Genomic DNA, 20,203 nt, shown 5'->3' with positions numbered 1-20,203 from the left:
TCTCGACCATCCTATGGGAAAGTAGTGTTAGTCCCATTTTCTAGATAAGAACACTGAGGCTCAGATATGTTAAGACCCTTGCTCCAGACTACACAAGAAGCCTGATTCTTGGGGCACGCAGTCTGTGTTTTTTCATCAATGACAGTGGCCTCCGCTTAGGAATGAAGCAGCTGGGTCAAGGTTCTGGCCCTGCTTCTCACTAATTGCCTGCGCTTTGGCAAGTGACTGCCCCTTTGTGAAAGGGCCCCTGTACCATTCCTTGTAGTCTGAGGGCCTGTCAGTCATGGCAGCCCACTCTCCCGTGGCAACAGGAATAGAGCCTGGCCTGGCCAATGAAAGCAGTCTATTTCCCTGCTCACAGCGAGGACTGGGCAGGGGATTCTACCCAGGCCAATCAACATCTTCCTCAGAGCATCTCTGCCAGAACCAATGGACAGAATGGCTCTTTCTTTCTGCTGGAGTCGCTAAGCCCAGAGGCTGTGGATCTGGTGCTGCTGGGAACAGCAGGCCTGCCAGTCTACAGAGTCAGGTCGAGCCAGTCCATGAAGGGAGGCCAAGATCTGGAGCTACTTGAGCCCCTGGATCCAGCTCCGCCTGAAGCCATTCCTCTCCATGGGCTGTCCTATTCTGAGAGTCAGCAAATTCCCATTTGGGGGGGGGGGGGTCTCAGCTAATTTGAATTGGGTTTGTGCTGCTTGCAGTGCAGTGAGCAAACTGGAAAGTTGCTTTTAGCATCTCGGAGCGGTAGAGCATAACTCCTCTATATGGCGAATAAATGAAGCAGTGACTGGCGCTGCTCTGCTGGCCCATGCTGGAGGTCATGGTGGACTGGTTCCTTACAGGCCAGTGGCTTCTGCTTCTGTCTGAGGATCTCTGGCCTCAGGACCATGCTTGGCCCGCGCGTGTGTGTGTGTGTGTGTGTGTGTGTGTGTGTGTGTGTACACACGGGGAGAGGGAGACTGTTCTAAAATGTTAGCAGATTAATGCCTCGGGGTGACCCTCTTCCAGTGAGAGACAGAGGTAGGTGGATACCCGGGTCCCTTGCCCCTTGAGAGGACAATCTGGAGGTGTCTTCTATGCTGTTTCTTTGAGGGTCCCCAGCAGAACTGTGCCCCAGTAGCCCAGAGCAGGAAACCTCTTAATCAAGCACCTTTCATGGGCTTTTCCTGCCAGCCCTGCCCTGTCTTTTCACGCACTCTTTCTCTCTCATGTATGATTCCTGGGGTCCCCTCCTAGATAAACTGCCTGTACCCAAATCCTTATTGCGGGGGTTGCTTTGGAGGAAAAAAATCTAAAAGTAGGACATCAAGAGATAGGATTTTGATTTTCTGGAGTTGACAGATCTGGAGATACTTATCATTGAAAGACTGAAATGGCAAGGTTCCCAGTCTTAGCAATTTGGTGAATTAAATATTGCCCCTGGGGACATGTGAGGACCTCATGAGGACTGGGCAGGTGAAGCAGACAGCAGGGCAGGGCTGGCGGAGGGTCCGAGACCCCATGGAACTGCAGCAGACCTTCTGAAATGGAAGTTGATGGGACAAATGGGGTGGGAGCCTTTGGGCAATTCGGGGGTTGCCTCAGTGCGGTCCTTGGTGGGGTACCTGCGTGGTCCCCCGTGCCTCGGATCCAGAGCATCTTTGGGCAGACAGGAGCCGGGAAGCCTTCAGATCACAGCGAGAGACGGGCTTGGTTTCCAGCTCCTGGTCTTGTTTGCCTTCCCCTCTGCCTTTGTTCTCTCTCCTTTGGCTGCTCCCGTTTATTTATGTTTAAACACGTCCTGTGTCGCCGCCTCAGCTGAGTGGCTGGAGAGTCGACTTGACGGCGTGGTTTCCGTCTCATCTTCCCTTGCACAGCCTGGGCTCCAGGAAGAAGATGCTTCTGTGGATGTTAGAGTATTAGGCTGGTGCGGCTCAGCCACGTGTCTGCTTTCTCTTCTCCCCGAGGCTCCCCACTCCCTCCAGACCCCCTGCTGCTCCTCCTGGTCACTTCCGCAGTGGCATCTGGGACACAGACATCGTCTTCTCCCCCCTAATTGCATCTCAGCCGTGGAGAGCCTCGCTCAGAGAGGCAGCGCAGGAGCGGCTCCCTCTCCTTTTTGTATTTTTTCCTTCTCCCTTGAAGTATATAATAGATACAGTAGAGAGTGACCAGGGCACTAAGTATCTAAGTGTAAATCCATTTACCCGTGTCTACACCATGCCACCACCATCCAGATTACAGGATGGGAAATTAACTATACTTCACTTTGAAAAAAGAAAAGAAAAAAAAAAAAGGTTATGTGGAGTTCCCGTCGTGGCTCAGTGGTAACGAACCCGACCAGTATCCCTGAGGATGCAGGTTCCATCCCTGGCCTCGCCCCATGGGTTAAGGATCCAGTGTTGCCGTGAGCTGCAGTGTAGGCTGGCAGCTGCAGCTCTGATTCCACCCCTAGCTTGGGAACCTCCCTATGCTGCGGATATGGGCCTAAAAAGCCAAAAAAAAAAAAAAAAAAAGATATAGAACCTCTCCACGGCTCCAGAAGTTTCTGTAATGTCCCTCCCAGCTAATACCCCCGCCCACAGAGGCAACCACTATCCTGACCTTTATCACGGTGGATTGATTGCCGGCTTCTTACCTGTAAAAGAGCATCATCTGGCATTGTCCCCCTCAGTGACCGGCTTCTTTTGCCCGATATGTGGCCAAGCGTGAGCTGTAGCAATGCTGTACAATTGTGTAGCCACGCTCCCCCTCCTGTTTTTTGTGATTGAGACTTTGCTTTATTTGATTCTTCACCACTGAGGGGGCTCAAAGTTGAGACCCTGCAGGGGTGTACAGCCAGCAGCTGGAAGAGCCAGTTTTGCTCACGTCTGAAGCCCTGGGAGGTGTCACTCCCTGTGGGCACCTTTGTTCCCAACCTGGGGCCACCGCCGCCGCTGCACTGATGCTGCCAGAGCCTGGCTTGCGAGGCCAGGGTGGCCCCAGGCATCGGGTTCCCTGTTTATTCCAGGCTACTGGGCCAGTAATTTCGGGTTGGAAACCTCCTTCGGAGGCAGGAGGAAGCTGGAGCAGCCCCAGATGTGGGGTGAGGCTCGGAAATAATAAGTTGCCATTTGCAAACCTGCTTCCGACAGCAGGAGAGAAACGTCACTGAGGTCTGGGGCCTTCTAGCCCGCACAGAAGCCCTCGCCTCTTCTTCCTGGACTGGTGTGGTGGCCCCTGACTGGCCACCCTGTGCAGGGTCACCCTCTGATTCATCAGCTCACAGCCATCAGGGCCTGGCCTTATCCTGTCACTCCTCTGTTCACAGACCTTCAGTGGCTCAAGTCACCTCTCCTCTCCTGACATTTCATTAAGAAGCTCCACTAAGTTCCCTTGTGGAGCAGCGGGTTAAGGGTCTGGCATTGCTGCCTCACCCATGGCGCAGGTCACAACTACAGTGCGGGTTCGACCCCTCGCCTGGGAACTTCCACATGCCACAGGGCAAAAAAAAAAAAAAAAGAAAAAAGAAAAAAGAGAGAGGAGGAGAAGCTCCACTGACTGAACCAGTTGACGCCCCATTCCTAGTCGCCCCCATTCCCGGGCAGATGCTCCCTCCTTTTTTTTTTCCTCCCTCCCTTTTTGAGGAGCAGGGACACCTAACTCCTAGCTGAGGATGCACCAGCTAGTGTGATCTGGTTCTCTCTCTGCTCCCATCGTCTTAGAGATTTTAGGAGACACTCTTTTCTAGTGCACCCCCCCCCCCCCACGGAGGTTCCTGCTAGCCCCGCCCTCTGTGTGTAGTCTTGCTTCCCCAAGTGACTTCGTGGATCAAGATGCCTGCTTCGGCTCCAGCTCTCATGCCTGCATTCCAGCTAGTAAAAAGGAGGAAAGGGAACGAGAAAGGCATGCCTCATCCCTTTAGGGTTGGTAATAATAATAACAACTCTAAAAGCAGCAAACGTATCAGTTACCACATGCCAACCACTGTTCTGAGTGCATTTGTTTTTCATAGAACTCTATGAACTAAGAACTGTTATTAGCCTCCTTTTACAAATGAGGAAATGGAGACAGAGCGAGGTTAAGTAGCTTGTGCAAGGTCACACAGCTAGGAAGTGAGTGAAGCAAGACTTGAACTCAGGCAGTCTCTTCCAGCGCCTAGGCTCCTAAGGCATCAGTTCCGTGCTTCCCACTTCCTAGTCTCTGTACACCCTCCCTCCTCTTACAAGCCATTGGCCAGAATTTAGGCATGTGGCAACACCTACCTGCAAGGGAGGCTGGGAAATGTAGTTTTTGTTTGCATAGGCAAGAGAAATTGGAGCGTTTATTTGCCGAGGAAGAGTGGAGAGCATATCTTGGGGGCCAGCAAGACGTCCCCGCCCCAGATGCTGGTTACCATTGACTGCATGGCTCTGTTATGTGACCTGCTAATTCGAGGACGCCACAGTTTTCTCGAGAGTGGGCCCTTGGTTCCCAAGAGAGTTTCTCTAGGGGCCCTGAGTGGAAAATGGCCTCCTTGTCTTGCTGTTGACTTTAAATCCAGAGCAGCTCCCTCTAGGATCCAGAATAACCCTAAACAAAGATTATTCCACAGGGAGTAGACTGTTAGTCTGTGTTTCTACCTGAGGGTCCCCGGCATGGAATGTCTGGATGATGTCCGTGGCAAGGTTGAGCACCCTCTCTGTTTTGAAATGGGCTCTTGGCTTGGCTTCCCCTGTGGAAGGAGTTTTCTCAGGGCCTCTAGGGCCCCCCCTCGGTCTCTTCCAGGGGCTCCTCCTCGGCCCCACCCTCGGCTGCCTCAGGGCTCAGGCCTTGGGTCCTCCGTGTCTATCCCCGGCCTCTCTCCCCATGATCTCATTTCCTCTCATGGCTTTTTTTTTTTTTTTTGTCTTTTTAGGGCTGCACCTGCAGCATATGGAGGTTCCCAGGCTAGGGGTCGAATCGGAGCTGCAGCTGCCGGCCTACACCACAGCCACAGCAATTCCAGATCTGAGCCACGTCTTCGACCTACACGGCAACACCAGATCCTTAACCCACCGAGCGAGGCCAGGGATTGAACCCGCATCCTCACGCATACTAGCTGGGTTCATTACCTCTGAGCCACAATGGGAACTCCTCATGGCTTTTAAAATATCCGTCCATGGTCCATGTGCTGATCACTTGAGACCAGTCCTCTTCCCAGAGCTCCAGACGTCCACAGCCCTCGTGCCCACGGGGGTCCCCTGTGGCACTTTCACTGGGGCCTTAAACCTGGTGAGTCCAAAGCAGAGCACCTGATCTCCGTGCCCCTCCTCCCCAGCCCAAAACTCAGGAGTGGAATCCCTTCAGCACTTCCCACCTTAGTCAGTAGCTCCTCCAGTGGCTCTTTGAAACCTCACACCCCACATCCAGCTCAACTCCTAGCCCTGACCGTCTCAGCTCCAGCGTATCTCTCAAGGCCTTCTACTCACACTCACGGCCACTGCCCTCCCTCATCTAACGCCCCTCCCCACCTCCTGGCCTGCTGAGGGGCCTCCTGAACTTCTCCCACGTTCAAGCCCCCCAGCCCATTCTCCGCGTGGCAGCCAGAGGAACGCGGCAAGCTGACAGATCTGATCATCCATTCTCCGGCTTATGGGCGCTTCGCTGACTCCTGAGTACACGCACGCATCTGCAACCCTTGCCGTGGCCCATAATCCCGAGGCTCTGGTCCCTTCTGCCCCTTCACTCTCAGCTCCAGCCTTGTTCCAGTCACTAGAGCTGCTGGGAAAACCACTCCAAACATAGAGGCATAAAACAACCACCGTTTGTTAAGCTCACCGATTCTATGGGTCAGGAACTTGAAAGGGGCACAGAAGGGATGGCGGGTCACTGCTCCGTGATGTCTGGGGACTCGGCTGGAAGTCTGGGAGGCTGGAGGGGCGGACCGTCTGAAGGCTCGTGCACACACCTGTCAGACCCTTGGGAAGACTTCAAGTCCTGGGACGGCCGACCGGGGCCCCGGGCTGCTCCTTGCGGGGGCTTGGGCTTCCTCACAGCGTGGTGGCTGCAGGGGACTTTCCTCAGGGGTGGCTCCGGGACCGCCAATGTGCAAGCCGATTCCCCCTTTCTGACCCCGGCCTCCAAAGTCACGTGGTGTGACTTCTGCCACAGCCTTTGATGACAAGGCACTCCACCAGGTTCAAGGGAAGGGGACAGAGACCCCCATCTCTCCATGGGAAGAGTGTCAAAGTCACACTGCAGGAGAGCAGACTGGGAAACGCCTTCTGCGTGCCGCCCCCCCCACTTCCTGCACCGGGCTTGGCTTGATGAGGAATCTCCAGAGTAGAGCCTGGGGCTGGGCGAGCAGAGGAGAAGCCTTTAGCGTTTTCAGGCCTAGGAAGGGTTATGTGGATTGGTCAACAGCGGCCTATCTCTGGAGATGGGGTGCTTTTTGCAGGGGGGCGGGGGTGCTGGAGGGAAGGCTGAGCTGAGGAGATGGCCACCAGAGAGGCAAATTCTGGTTCCTCCCTTGTCCCCTGGCTCCCTCCCTGGCTCACCACCCCTTTGCAGGCTTCGGATCTCCTGCTAGCCACACCCTTCTCACTCGCCGGGACTGGCTGCCTCCAGATCACCTTTTCTAGAAACTTCCCTGACCCTCTCGAGCCTGCAGGAGGCCGCCCCCCTCCTCCCTTCCCTAATTCTTCCCGCACATCCTCATCATGGCGCCTTTACCATCAGTGTCCTTGTCGTGCTCCCTCCTCCCTCCTTCACCTGCACCCCCACCCAGTAGCCGGAGGGTTTCTCGAAGACAGGCCTGGGCCCATCAGCCCCCATCAATGGCGGGTGACAGGCCACACGGCCCAGTGGCCCTTGGGCCATCCCAAGCCCCTCGCGCTCTGAGGGGGGTGGAAACTACAGGCTCTGGGTGGGCTGGGGAGGGGGAGGGGGAGGGGGAGGGGGAAGGGTGGAGATCTGGAAGCCAAGTGGTTCCTCCGGTCGGACTGCCTCCCTCCTGCCTCGGCAGGGGGCCTGGCCTTATTAGAATGCCTTCTTCATCCTGCCTCCAGCCCCAGGTTCCTCGTTCCTGTGTAATTGCATTAAGCTTTTATGATGGGGATCTGGGCGGCTGGGAGCGTTATTTTGCAGGGGCAGACTGCATTCCTGGTGGCTGGGTTTACCTTTCCTCTGTGCCCTGGAATGCCGGTCTGCAGACAGGTCCTCCCGCCAAGCCCTGGTCTGGCTGTGGGGTCCCCTGGCAACGCCCTGGGGACAGGGGGAGGTGGCAGAATTCTGTCCGCCGTGTCCTGGATCCCGAGGGTCAGAGAACCTGTCCTACCCTGCGGAGCTGAGGGGGGAAACCCGGGGCCGGAGAGAAGGCTAGTACCCCGTTCCTAGCTGACCCCTGCTTGCTGAGCTGCCCCAGGCTGCAGGGGCCTCGGGGCCCAGCTCTGACTTGGAGGCCGTAGGCTTCTGGGTCCAGATGACCCACCCGGAGGCCCCCCTGCACTTTGCTCTCCAGATAATGACTAAGCTGGTTGTCTGCTCCACACACATAGCTGGTGTGTGTGTGTGTGTGTGTGTGTGTGTGTGTGTGTGTGTGTGTGTGTGTGTGTGTGTGTGTGTGTGTGTGTGTGGTGTCTATATGTAGGGCTTTCTTTTTTCTTTAAAAATTTTTATCATTTTGTGGAAGTTCCCAGGCTAAGGGTCGAATCAGAGCTACAGCTGCCAGCCCACGCCACAGCCACAGCAATGTCAGATTCGAGCCGTGTCTGCCACCTACACTGCAGCCCATGGCAACGCCGGATCCTTACCCCACTGAGCGAGGCCAGGGATCAAACCCACATCCTCATGGAGGCTAGTTGGCTTCGTTACCGCTGAGCCACGAGGGCAACTCCCCGTAGGGCCTTTATTTTTAAGTAGCTTCTTAAAAAATTATTTATAAGCAATATTAACATAAGATTAAGACCTAATCTCACACCTTCCACAGAAAGAAACACCGGGTGGATTGCAAATCCAAACATTTCAAAGAACTATAAACACCTGAGATGAAATCTCATTGTGGGCTCTTTAATAATCGTAGAGAGGCCTCTCCCAATACAAATAAAAGCAGCCTATGAGAAGATGCTTCTGTGTTCACTTATAATCAAAGAAATGCAGATCCGAGCAACAGCAGGCCGCTGGTGGGGATTTAAATTAGGACAGCCCCTTTGGAGAACAATTTGGGTGTATCCATACCCATTTTAGTATGGTCCTGGCCTTTGGCCTAGAATTTCTACTTTTTAAGTCTCATTTTTTCAAATCTAGATGAGCAGACCAACCTATATCCTGGGATGTTCCCAGCATCATGGTTTTAAGGCAAAAATTTGAGAATAACCTAAATGTCCAAGAAGAGGGGATGGTTAAGTAAATAAGGAGCGTCTATGCCACAAAATACAATGTATCATTTAAAAAGACTGGTATGGTGTTCCCGTCGTGGCGCAGTGGTTAACGAATCCGACTAGGAACCATGAGGTTGCGGGTTCGGTCCCTGGCCTTGCTCAGTGGATCGGGGATCCGGCGTTGCCGTGAGCTGTGGTGTAGGTGGCAGACGCGGCTCGGATCCCGGGCTGCTGTGGCTCTGGCGTAGGCTGGCGGCTACAGCTCCGATGGGACCCCTGGCCTGGGAACCTCCATATGCCTTGGGAGCGGCCCAAGAAATGGCAAAAAGACACACAAAAAAATAATAATAGTCATAATAATAAATAAATAAATAAAAAGACTGGTATGTGCTGGTACAGAATGTTCTCCAAGAAATATGAAATGAGAAGCAAACTGCAAACCAGCGCGAGTCCCTTTATACACAACTCTCTGTGTATTTATCAACTCAGAGGGAAAGGCCTTAAGCTAACTGGCCAGTCTGGGGCTGGTGGGTCCCTCTGGGAAGCAGAGCAGTATCGGGAAGGAGGGTGACGGAGTTCCCGTCGTGGCTCAGTGGAAATGAATCTGACTAGCATCCATGAGGTTGCGGGTTCGATCCCTGGTCTCGCTGAGTGGGTTCGGGATCCGGTGTTGCCATGAGCTATGTGTGGTGTAGGCCGGTGGCTACGGCTCTGATTAGATCTCTAGCCTGGGAACTTTCATATGCCTTGGGTGTGGGCCTAAAAAGACAAAAGACAGAAAAAAAAAAGAAAGAAAAAAAGAAGGAGGGTGAGAGTTCACCTTTTTTTCTAGGAATTATTTGAATTTTTATAAGACCATATTACTTTTTGTTTGCCTTTTTATTTTTTAGAAAGTCTGTTACACTTCATTTTATGTATTTTTTGGGTGGGGGCCACACTTGCGGCATGCAGAAGTTTCAAGGCCTGGGATTGAGCCCATGCCACCTGAACCACAGCAGTGACAACACCAGGTCCTTAACCCACTAGGCCACCAGGGAACTGCAGCACATATTACCTTTTGAATTCAAACGAAATATATACATACATTTTTTACAAAATTTAGGAGTTCCCACCGTGGCTCAGTGGTTAACGAATCCGACTAGGAACCATGAGGTTGCGGGTTCGGTCCCTGCCCTTGCTGAGTGGGTTAAGGATCCGGCGTTGCCGTGAGCTGTGGTGTAGGTTGCATATGCGGCTCGGATCCCGAGTTGATGTGGGTCTGGCGTAGGCTGGCGGCTACGGCTCCAATTCGACCCCTAGCCTGGGAACCTCCATATGCCGCGAGAGCAGCCCAAGAAATGGCAAAAAGACAAAAATATAAAAAATAAATTTTTTACAAAATTTAAAAAGCAATGCAGACCCCCCTCCCCCCGGAAAAGGCCAAGGAATCTAAGAAAAATAATTACAATAATTGTATTTATTGAATCTGCAACTATTGATGCCTGACACTGCTCTCAGATATTTAATTCGAGTATAGTTGGTTTACAATATTGTGTTAGTTTCAGGCGTACAGCACAATTGTTCAGTTATATATACGTATATATATATATACACACATATATATATATATATATTTGCTTTCTAGGGTCTCACCTGCAGCATATGGAAGTTCCCAGGCTAGGGGTTGAATCAGTGCTATAGCTGCCAGCCTATACCACAGCCACAGCAACTTGGGATCAGAGCCACATCTGGGACCTACACTACAGCTCATGGCAACGCCAGATCCTTCACCCACTGAGCGAGGCCAGGGATCGAACCCTCAACCTCATGGTCCCTAGTTGGATTCATTTCCACTGCGCCATAACAGGAACTCCAGTTACATATCTTCTTCAGATTCTTTTCCCTTACAGGGTATTCCAAAATGTTGCGTATAGTTGTCTTTGCTACACAGAAGGTCCTTGTTGATGATCTATTTTATATATAGCAGTGTGTTTATATTAATCCCAACCCCCTAATTCACCCCTCCCTCACCCCCTTGCTCTCAGATCTTGACATGGATAATCTCGTGGACACTTCACAACAATACACCGAGACACGGACTATTGTGACCCCATTTTACAGATGAGGAAACTGAGCATAGATAATGATTTCCCCTAAATCACACAGCTCACCATGGGAGCTGAGAGATGGAGGCAAATCAAAATCACCCATAACCCCATTTTATCTAGAGATGACCACTGTTAAGTTCTTCCAGAATGTTCTGTGTTGTGTGAGTATGTGTTTACGGGTGCACCTGGGAGGGCCTTCAATTCCAGATATGTGATGAAATCTCGTGCCCTGACAATCTCCTCCGTCCTTTCCCTCTTCCTCGTTTTGGCTCTGGTTTGGGACTTTGTCTCTACTTTTGGGGGGTTTTCTACGACGCATCTGGAGAGTCTCCTCTGCGCAAGTGACGAAACCCAAGAGAAGGCCTCTGCCTGCCAGAGAAAATGGCGAAGACCACCTGGCAGGAGCATCCTTGGAGGGCAGAGACCCCCCCCAGAGGTGACTCTTGATTTGCATGCAGGAAGCAAGTAGGTGGGTAGGCTGCGCGACTCAGCAGGTGATAGGGCCGACAACAACAACGCTCCACTGGCTTCCCGAAGGGCTGTGGACTGTGCGACAGAGAACATGTGCTGGGTGCAGAAGCCAGCCCGGAGGAGGGCTGGCCAGCGGTCAGCGTGCAGCAGGGCGCGGGTCCAAGGCGTGCAGAGCAACCAAGCCCGGGTCCTGACCCCGCCCCGCCCCGCCCCACCCCTGGCCCCAGGCCCCTTCCACCTCCCCAGGCGGGACACTCCTCATTGTTCTGGAACAAAGGCAGTTCAGACTTGTGAACTAGAAGGAGAAAAAATAAACTCAGCCGAACTCATCTTGCTTGTGTGTGAGCTCTTGGCTCTGGCCCCTGAATGGGGGGAGTCATGCAGGGCGGGTGGCGGGGGAGGAGTGGCGGGGAATGGCCCTGGGGACAGCTTGGCTGGAAGGGAGCAGGGACAGGGAGGTGCAGCCGGATGAGAAGAGTTGGTGATTTATGGCGCCAATAAGCACCACGGCGGTTCCCCTCAAGATGCGTCTGAGCACTGCGTCCTTGGAGCGTCACCTGTGTGTGCTGCGGCCTGCCGATGGCCGCCCCCCTGCTGGGGGCCCAGGGAGAGCCCCCCCATCTGAAGGGCGGTGGGAAAATGGGCCAGCAAAGTCTGGATGGTGCAGCCAGAAGGAAGGCACGGGCGGGGGGGAGGGGGGGGGATGAGCTGGTGAGCAAAGGGTCTGCCTTCTTTTGAGCGACAAAGCGTAAGATGCGTAGACTCAGAGGGCCTTTTGGAAAATCAGCCAGTGAGTGGAATTCACTTTGGCGGCTGTCTCCTTCCTTTGAGCTTTAGCTCAAGGCTAAATTCTAGGCTGCGCCAGGCTAGGATCCTGTGCAGCCAGAAGTACTAACATTGCTTACGGGCCTACTATGTACTAGATACTTGGCTAAATTTCTTTTCTTTCTTTCTTTCTTTTTTTTTTTTTTGCCTTTTTGCCGTTTCTAGGGCTGCTTCTGTGGCATGTGGAGGTTCCCAGGCTAGGGGTCGAATCAGAGCCGTTGTCGCCGACCTATGCGGGATCCGAGCCTCGTCTGCAACCTACACCACAGCTCACGGCAACACCGAATCCTTAACCCACTGAACAAGACCAGGGATTGAACCTGAAACCTCATGGTTCCTAGTCGGATTCGTTAACCACTAAGCCACGATGGGAACTCCCGATTCTTGGCTAAATTTCGAACACTTCGTGTCTGTTCTTCAAGCTTCAAGATGCCACCCTGACGTCAGTATTGTTGCTAGCTTCATTTTGCCGAAGAGAAAGTGAAGTTCAGAGAGCTCAAATCACTTGCCCAAAGACCACAGCTTGTAGGTGGAAGAACTGGGAGGCAAGCTTATCTTTAGAACCAGGAACCGTAGTGCTTAAGGGTTGAGTTTTGCTGAGGGGCAGGCCCAGGGGTGCCCCAAGAAGGACACGGAAGCCAAAGCCCCAGAAGCCCTCCAGAGTGAACTTAGACCATTTTAGAACAGCAGGCTGCTTCCCAAGTCTGGGGTCCACTATGGCCCTCGGATCTTTGGTTGTTAGGCAGTCTGCATGTGTACCTTGAGGACGGAGAAGTTTTTCTGTCTGAAAGTTTGACTTCCGGATTGACTCCATCTGGCTGGTTGGCCTCGAGTACTATTGCTGACTGCAGAGGGAGGAAGAAGCGGCACCGACCTGGAAGCTAGTGGGTGTTGGAGATCTGGCTTCCCACCGTGGACTTTGGCCTTGGCCGCCCTCAGCTGCCGGGGTCACTCAGAAACTCAGCTTTGTTTTGGCCATTTGTTGGGCTAAGAGTGAACAGGCAGATGGTTCTCCTGGCCCCGGGGGGACAGCCCACCCTCCGCCCCCACCTGTCACCCTCCCTCCGAAGGCGGGCACTGAACAGAAACGGTTCCCTTTTTGCTGGGAGCTCAGGTGCTGGAAACTGCACAATTTTAGCTTGAAGGGAACACAAAACGAGCCCAAATTGAAATGGTGTCTTGAATTCCAATGTCCTTAACTTCCCTTCTGCTCCTGCCGTGAGCTTGCTGGGCCAGGCAGTGAGAGTCTTCTGCCAGTGCTGGGCCACCGGCTCCTGGCAGGCTGGTGGAGACCTGGCACTCCCAGCAGGCTGTCTGGCTGCCCAAGAAGGCTATTCCCCGGCCACGTGGGCCCCTCAGCAGAGTATCAGCATGCTCTCCCGTGGACCCAGCGAGGCCCCCTGAATGTGTGTGGGTGGGGGGTGCAGGCGGGGGCTACTGACTGGGTGTCACCTTTTGCCCACTCACCCAGTCCCCGTGGAGTGAAACCTTGGCAAGATGGCCAGGGTGGATGGGTGGTGGAGGGGGGGGGATTGCTCAGCTACTGGAGCTCCCTTTTTTTTTTTTTTTTTGGTCTTTTTAGGGCCGTACCATGGCATATGGAGGTTCCCGGGCTAGGGGTCCAATCGGAACTGTAGCCACCGGCCTACACCACAGCCACAGCAACACGGGGTCCGAGCTGCATCTGAGACCTACGCCAGCCAAGCAGCTTTCAGCAATGCCGGGTCCTTAACCCACTGAGCGTGGCCAGGGATCGAACCCTTGTCCTCCTGGATATTCGTCAGGTTTGTTACTGCAGAGCCACGACGGGAATTCCCACAGGAGCTTCTTGAGAGAGTCTGGCCGAGGGCCAGTTGCCAGACACCCTGCAGTTTAGTTTATTCCTCCTTGGGGAGTTAGTTTTCTTCCAGGACTTCTGGAATGTTCTTGAGCCAGGCTCGAGGGACAGAGGAAACAGCCTGCGTCTCCTTCTGCCCGCCCCCGCACACTCCCCATGCACCAAGATTGATTTCCTATCAGAGCTCAGTGGTTTGCAAATGGTCAGCGGCCTGCAGGCTGCTGGGAGGGAGCAGGCAAGAGCCGGGGAAGAGGCCGCCCGCCTCCCTGGTGGCAGCTAGGAGGAGGAGCGTTCCCCAGGACCTGGCCACCACCAAGCGCACAGGCCCAGAACACAGATTTGTTTTTCCGTCTGTATGACTGAGAGGTTTTCAGGCCTCTCTGGCAGGAAGATTTCCCTGGCGCTTGGTGAACCGGCGCTCTGGGGTGTGACAGACGGAGATTGCTGGCATCTGAGAGGCCGGGGCTACGCAGAGCCACCTGGAGGCCCGGCAGCAGGCGGGCTGGCAGGCTGGTTGACGGCAGGAGTTTTGGAGTCAGATGGAACTCGAGTTCAAATCCTGACTCCATGATGGGAATTCAGGTGAGTGATTTTTCCTTCCCTGATCCCTAGGTTTCTAGTCTGTAAAATGGGGGCAATAGTACATTTCTTCCAAGGTTATTGTGAATTCATTCAAACAATGCTTGTAAGGAGTGCCTGCTGTGCCACAGCAGGTTAAGGATCAAGCATTGTCTCTGTGGCAGCGCAGGTTCGATCCCCCGGCCTGGCGCAGTGCATTAAGGATCTGGCGTTGCCACAGCTGTGGCATGTAGGTTGCACCTGCGGCTCGGATTCGATCCCTGGCCTGGGAGCTTCCAGATGCCGCTGGTGAAGCCATAGACAGAAAAAAAAAATGCTTGTCAGAGCCTGTGTGACTCACGCCACATAGGATATGCTCCATGCAGTAGCCGCTGTTATTATTCATCAGAACACTGCCTCCTCTGTGCTCTGCAAGCACCCTCTTTCCCCGGGGGCCCCACCCTCTTTCTTCCGGTACTAGGTGTCCTCAGGCACCAAAGAGGCTCTGACAAGAAGTTACCAGATAGGAGTTCCCATTGTGGCTCAATGGTTAATGAACCCGACTAGCATCCATGAGGACGCGGGTTCCATCCCTGGCCTTGCTCAGTGGGTTAGGGATCTGGTGTGGCCGTGAGCTGTGGTGCAGATTGCAGGTGTGGCTTGGATCCTGCGTGGCTGTGGCTGTGGCTGTGGCCGGCAGCTGTAGCTCTGATTGGACCCCTAGCCTGGGAACCTCCATATGCCACGAGTGCGGCCCTAAAAAGCTGAAAAAAAAAAAAAAAGAAGAAGAAGTTACAGGATAAACTCATTCCTACCTGGCAACCGGATCTGAAAGTGTCAGCATCAGGGATATTTGCAGAGTCTTATCTCAGCCTCATGGGCTGAATCGATTCATTCAATCATTCAATAAGCCTTTTGTTGGGATTCTCTCCTATCCTTTCCTTATTGTCACCGTGCACCCCTACGTGGCAGGCATGTTTGTTATGTAACTTTACGCTCATCCCAGCATTTTGAAGAAGATATTAGTATCCTTCCCATTTTACAGATGAGGAAACAGGTAATGGCACTTGGCCAAGATCCCATAGCTGTGCCCTGGTTTAACTGGCTGTAGCATCTTCTAAGGTGCGGGCACTGCGCTGGGCTCTGGGGCTGCAAAGAGGAAGACAACTCAGCGTCAGCTGCAAGGAGCACCCCGTCCAGGGGTGGAGTCAGACCCAGAAATCAGATCAGCCACACGGAGTAGTGGCAGAAGGCACTGGGTAACGTGAGGTACAGACTAGGGGCAGCGGGGGCGGGGCAGCGTAGCGTTGGCGGCGCTAACCTGCGTGCATGCTTCCCTGTGTGGATCTGAAGCCACACAGAGCAGCATAGTTTATTGCCCCACCTTCCTGGGATCAGAACCACCCCAGCCTGGGGGAGCAGTCTCTTTATTTTCTATTTTTTATTTAGATTTTTTTTTTTGTCTTTTCAGGGCCGCACCCGAAACATACGGAGGTTCCCAGGCTAGGGGTCGAATCAGAGCTACACGGCCGGCCTACACCACAGCCACAGCAATGCCGGATCCTTAACCCACTGAGCGAGGCCAGGGATCGAACCTGCATCCTCATGGATACTAGTCAGATTCATTTCCACTAAGCCACGACGGGAACCCCTATTTTCTATTTTTTATAATTTTTGGCTGTGCTTGAGGCATGAAGAAGTTCCCCGGGGCCAAGGGTCCAACCTGTGCCGCAGCAGTGACCTGAGCCGCTGCAATGACAATACCGGATCCTTAACCTGCTGAGCTACAGGGTAACTCCAAAGCAGCCTCTTTAAAATGTCAAATTACTTCAAGGGCATTCGGTGGAATTAAGAGGTGTCCCCACGTGGCCCTTAACGTCTTAGTATCCTTCCTGAGCGAGTCGGGGCATATTGGAATATGTGTACGAACCTTTTCCAAAACTGCAAATGATAGCACTCTAGAAGCCAAGAGTACAACAGGATATCTAGAAATCATTCACATCTATATATAAAAGCTGTCCCCTTCCTGACTCTATTCCCCTTCCGGAAGGCCACCCCTATTTACAGCTACAAATAACCCAGCTATGACTATCTCTTTACAGAGGTTTTGACTCACGTGTACTAGATCTATATACCTTGGCTGGAGAAAAGTGTATGGATTTTAACACAAAAAACCTTTAAGGTCTATCTAACTATGTAAGATCCGTGCCTAAATCTCACCCAAAGAAATGAATCACTAAGGGTGGAATTCTGACCATCAGCAAAGGACATGGGTTCCCTGAGCAGAGTCAGCCTTCTCACCCTGAGAGTGGCCCTCCTTTCTCTCTAGCTCCCAAGCCTAAATGCCAGGGAGTGGAGGCAGCTGGGGGGACCCCGGCTCCTGAACTCCTTGGGGGAGCAGCTCAGTGGCATTCTCTGCGGACACAAGTTCCCTTTCTAATCAGTTTTCCCACTGCATTTCATTGGTGGCCAAGAGAGACTTTCATAACTCTTGCTATCTTTACAATATGTCGTTCAAATTTAAAACATGCTAAAAGGGAGAAAATATTTATAGAATTTTTCTCTGGAAGGAAAAAAAAAAAAAAACCTCTACTTTTAAGCCTAGCCAATGACATTTCTGGAAACCACAGAGAGAAAACAGCAACAACTCGCAGAAGATAAAATGGACTAATTACACAACAGATCTCTAATTTAAGAAACTAGCTGCATTCTTCTGTTTTGTTTTTTTTTTCTTCTGCTTTTAAAGATGACAGAGAATAAAAATACTGGTTTACCAGCTTATTAAGAAAATAATCCAAAGCCTCCTGACCTTCTCTTCTGCAAGGCGACGTGCACTCGTGCGTGTGTACACATGGCGGGCCCGTTGGCTTCGGCCAGGGCTGGACAGAGGGGTCTCTGCTGTGGGGATTCTTGGCCTGTGAACTAGTTTCCCATGGGAAGGAACAGGGATCCTGCTGCCTGAGTTATTTAAATCTTGGAGTCTTCCTCCCTTTTCCAAAGCTCTGGGAGTGTCTCCATGGTCACAGCTGTTGTGGACACTCAGCCCAGTGGCCTGGCTTTGCGGTGGCTGAGAACGGCCTGGGAGAACCTGGGGTTTGCTCTCTCCAGAACCCCACCTGGCTGCCTTGAACAAATAACACCCCAGGTTTCTAGAACAAATTGCTCGGCTGCAGAGCGGTCAGCGTGGGGACCCGGGGAGCTCCCCCTCCGTCGTTTCTGTGACTCCGAATCAGAGCCCTTCCAAAAGGGCCCAGCTAGAATTTCCAGAAGCCAAAAGTGACTGCGGCCAAAACCTCCCAGTGAACCTCGTTTCTGTTTGGATTTTTATGGAAACTGTTTCTCCCAGACACACATCCTGTGGGACTGCGCTCCTTCCCCCTGCCCTTATTTTTATGTATGAATGGATTATGGCAGCTGTTTAATGGGTTTGCAGCAAACGCAGGCCACCGGGCGGTTTTTAATGAAGTCTCGGACTGGCCGGCCTGTGGCTTTCGGAGGCCTTGCGAGACCGGGAGAGAGGGTTCCCTGGTGCCTGGCCGGGATTTGCGCTCTGCTTCCTGCTTGGGCATCAGGGCTGCCCCAGCGCTGCTGTGATTTGCTGGGGGATTTGGGGAAAAGGTCTTTAATCTCCCAGGCCTGCAGTGTACACCAGAGCTAACGCCGGCACCGGGGCCTTCTCAGGAACCGGGATGAGGAATCCTAGTGGGGAAACAAAGAATAATAGTGAGACAGGGGGAGGGGGGGTGGGGACCTGAGGAGGGGGTGCTTGGTGGGAGGGGGGTTCCGCTGAGGCCCAGGGGCTAGGTGGGTGACTAGGATTGGGTTTAGGGGCTTTGCCCCATCATAGCCTGGCAGGCTGCCAGATGCTGATTTGGGAACGCGTTCTGCATCTTCCCAGCAAGCAGAACCGGGAGGGGGGATGGGGTGAGGGGGTGCACACCCAGGGGGCTCTGGACACACCTTCTTCCCTTCTAGGGGGCCAAGTCTGGAATCAGGGTGCTCCCTCCCTTCCCAGTTACCCATTCCTGCCACTAACTAACCCTCCTCCCCCGTGGTCCCCTGATTGTTTGTTTCCTGGGCTGGCAGGAGCAGAACTGAGCACTGGGGAGTTCCCACTTGGCGCAATGGGTTTGGTGGCATCTCTGCAGCACTGGGATGCAGGTTCGATCCCTGGCCTGGCACAGGGGGTTGAGGATCCGGTGCTGCCGTGAGCTGTGGTGTAGGTCGCAGATTCGGCTCGGATCTGGTGTGGCTGTGGCTGTGGTGTAGGCTGGTAGCTGCAGCTCGCATTCAATCCCTAGTCTGGGAACCTCTGTGTGCTGTAGGTGTGGCCCTAAAAAGACAAAAAAGGAGAAGAAAGGATTGAAAACTGGACACCTTCCTGCCTCACCTCTCAGCCTCCTGCCCGGCCCAGGACCCCTTGGCACCAGCATTCCCAAGGGGCCCCTGCTGTCCACAGCCACAAGGAAGACTGAGGGCCAGCGGGCCCGCCTCCACCCCCTTCTCCGCCAGAGTCCCTTCACGATGTCTCTCCCGAGGCTCCTAGGTGGACAATGGCTTCCGGGGAAGGCGAGAGAGATTCCCGACCCACTGGATTCCGCGTGGGGAGCGGGGGGAGGGGGAGCAGCCACCGATTCAGCCGGAGGAGCCCACCGCCACCCTCCCCCACCCCAGGCTTCTGCGCTGCCTGCTCCATCCTTTTCAAATCTGCTCTCCGCAGAACTGCCTGAATGATCGCTTTAAAATGCACGTTGGACTCTGTTATTCCCTCCTGAAAACCTTTTGTGGGGTTTCCAGCGCTTAGCGATGAAGGCCAAGTTTCTTTCAGTGGTTTATCACCCCCTCTCGGATCCACCTCTCCAGCCGCAATTCTCCTCTGCCTCACATCCGCTGTCTCGGCAGCCCCAAGCTACTGTCCCCAGGACTTTGTTTTCCCTCTTTCTAGAACAATTCTCTCCAGCCATTCCTGGATCACCCCTATTCTCCTGTCAGGCGGCCACTCAGGTGTCACCTACTGAGTCTGGCCAGAAATTGGTAAGCCATGAATTTTCATTCATTTGATTGCTTTTTAGGCAATCAGAGACATATGTAACTGGCAATTACCGAGGATCAGTTGGCCTTAGTGCCCACGCCTCGCACACCAATGGAGTCCTTGCCCTCGCCCTGGGCGTCCGGTGTCTTGTTTGCCAAGAGCAGGGGCTGTGCCTCGTTTCCCAGAAGTGACTTGAGCAGAGGTGAGTCTGCCTTCTTCTTGAGACCTGGTCTCCTGGACTCAAGGTCTGTTCACTCTTCGGGTTCCTTGAATGAGGCTGAGGGGTCTCAAACTGGGACTTTCTCCACGCCTGTGGTCACCTGCTACAGCTGCTTGCAGCCCTGTCTTTCTCAGGCTCTTGGATGCCCCCTCCCTCCCCTCCCCATCCCTCCCCCTCCGTCTTCCTCCCCTCTTTCCCCCCTCCTTGTTCAGTCTCTAAATGCCCCTATATGCTGAAGACTCCCCAGTGTCTAACTCCAGCCTGGACCCCCGACTCCTATATCAACCCCTCCCCCGACGCCCCGGCCTCTCCACTGAAATGACTGGCAGACATCAGGAACTTAGCATGTCCCGAGCCCAGCCCCCGTCCCCTGCTCTTCCTGCAGCCTCCCCCAGCCCCAGCCTTCCTTCCGCTGTGCAGGCCACAAGCCTTAGTGTCATCCTTGAGTCCTCTCTTGCACCGGCATCCAGTCCTTCAACAAATTCTGTACATCCCCCCTTCAGAATCGATCTAGAATCTCCATACTCTTCCCTCTCCCTGCCCCCACTGCCCCCACCCTGGTGCAGCCTCCACGCACCCCCCCCCGAATCATCGCAGCCTCCTCCCCATCCCCCACACTGGGCCCCCTTTTGGTGCTTCTTCCGTCTGCTCGACACAGCAGCCAGGCCGTCTCGTCAAAGCCCAAGTCTGCAGCGCTCCTCGCGCAGAAAACCTGGTGGCATCGTGCTCAAGGTGGCTTCCAGTCCTCTCTGTGGCCTGCACCTGTCTACAGAATGGTCCCCATCACCTCTCCGATCCCATCACCTGTTACCTCCCCCCCCACCCCGAGTCCGCTGGCCTTCTTGCCGCCTGTCACTCCTAGGACACACCTGGCCT

Source organism: Phacochoerus africanus, chromosome X, assembly GCF_016906955.1.
Source record: "Phacochoerus africanus isolate WHEZ1 chromosome X, ROS_Pafr_v1, whole genome shotgun sequence".
Taxonomy (NCBI): Eukaryota; Metazoa; Chordata; class Mammalia; order Artiodactyla; family Suidae; genus Phacochoerus; species Phacochoerus africanus.
The sequence above is the reverse complement of the archived record's forward strand: the minus strand, read 5'-3'. Positions refer to the sequence as shown.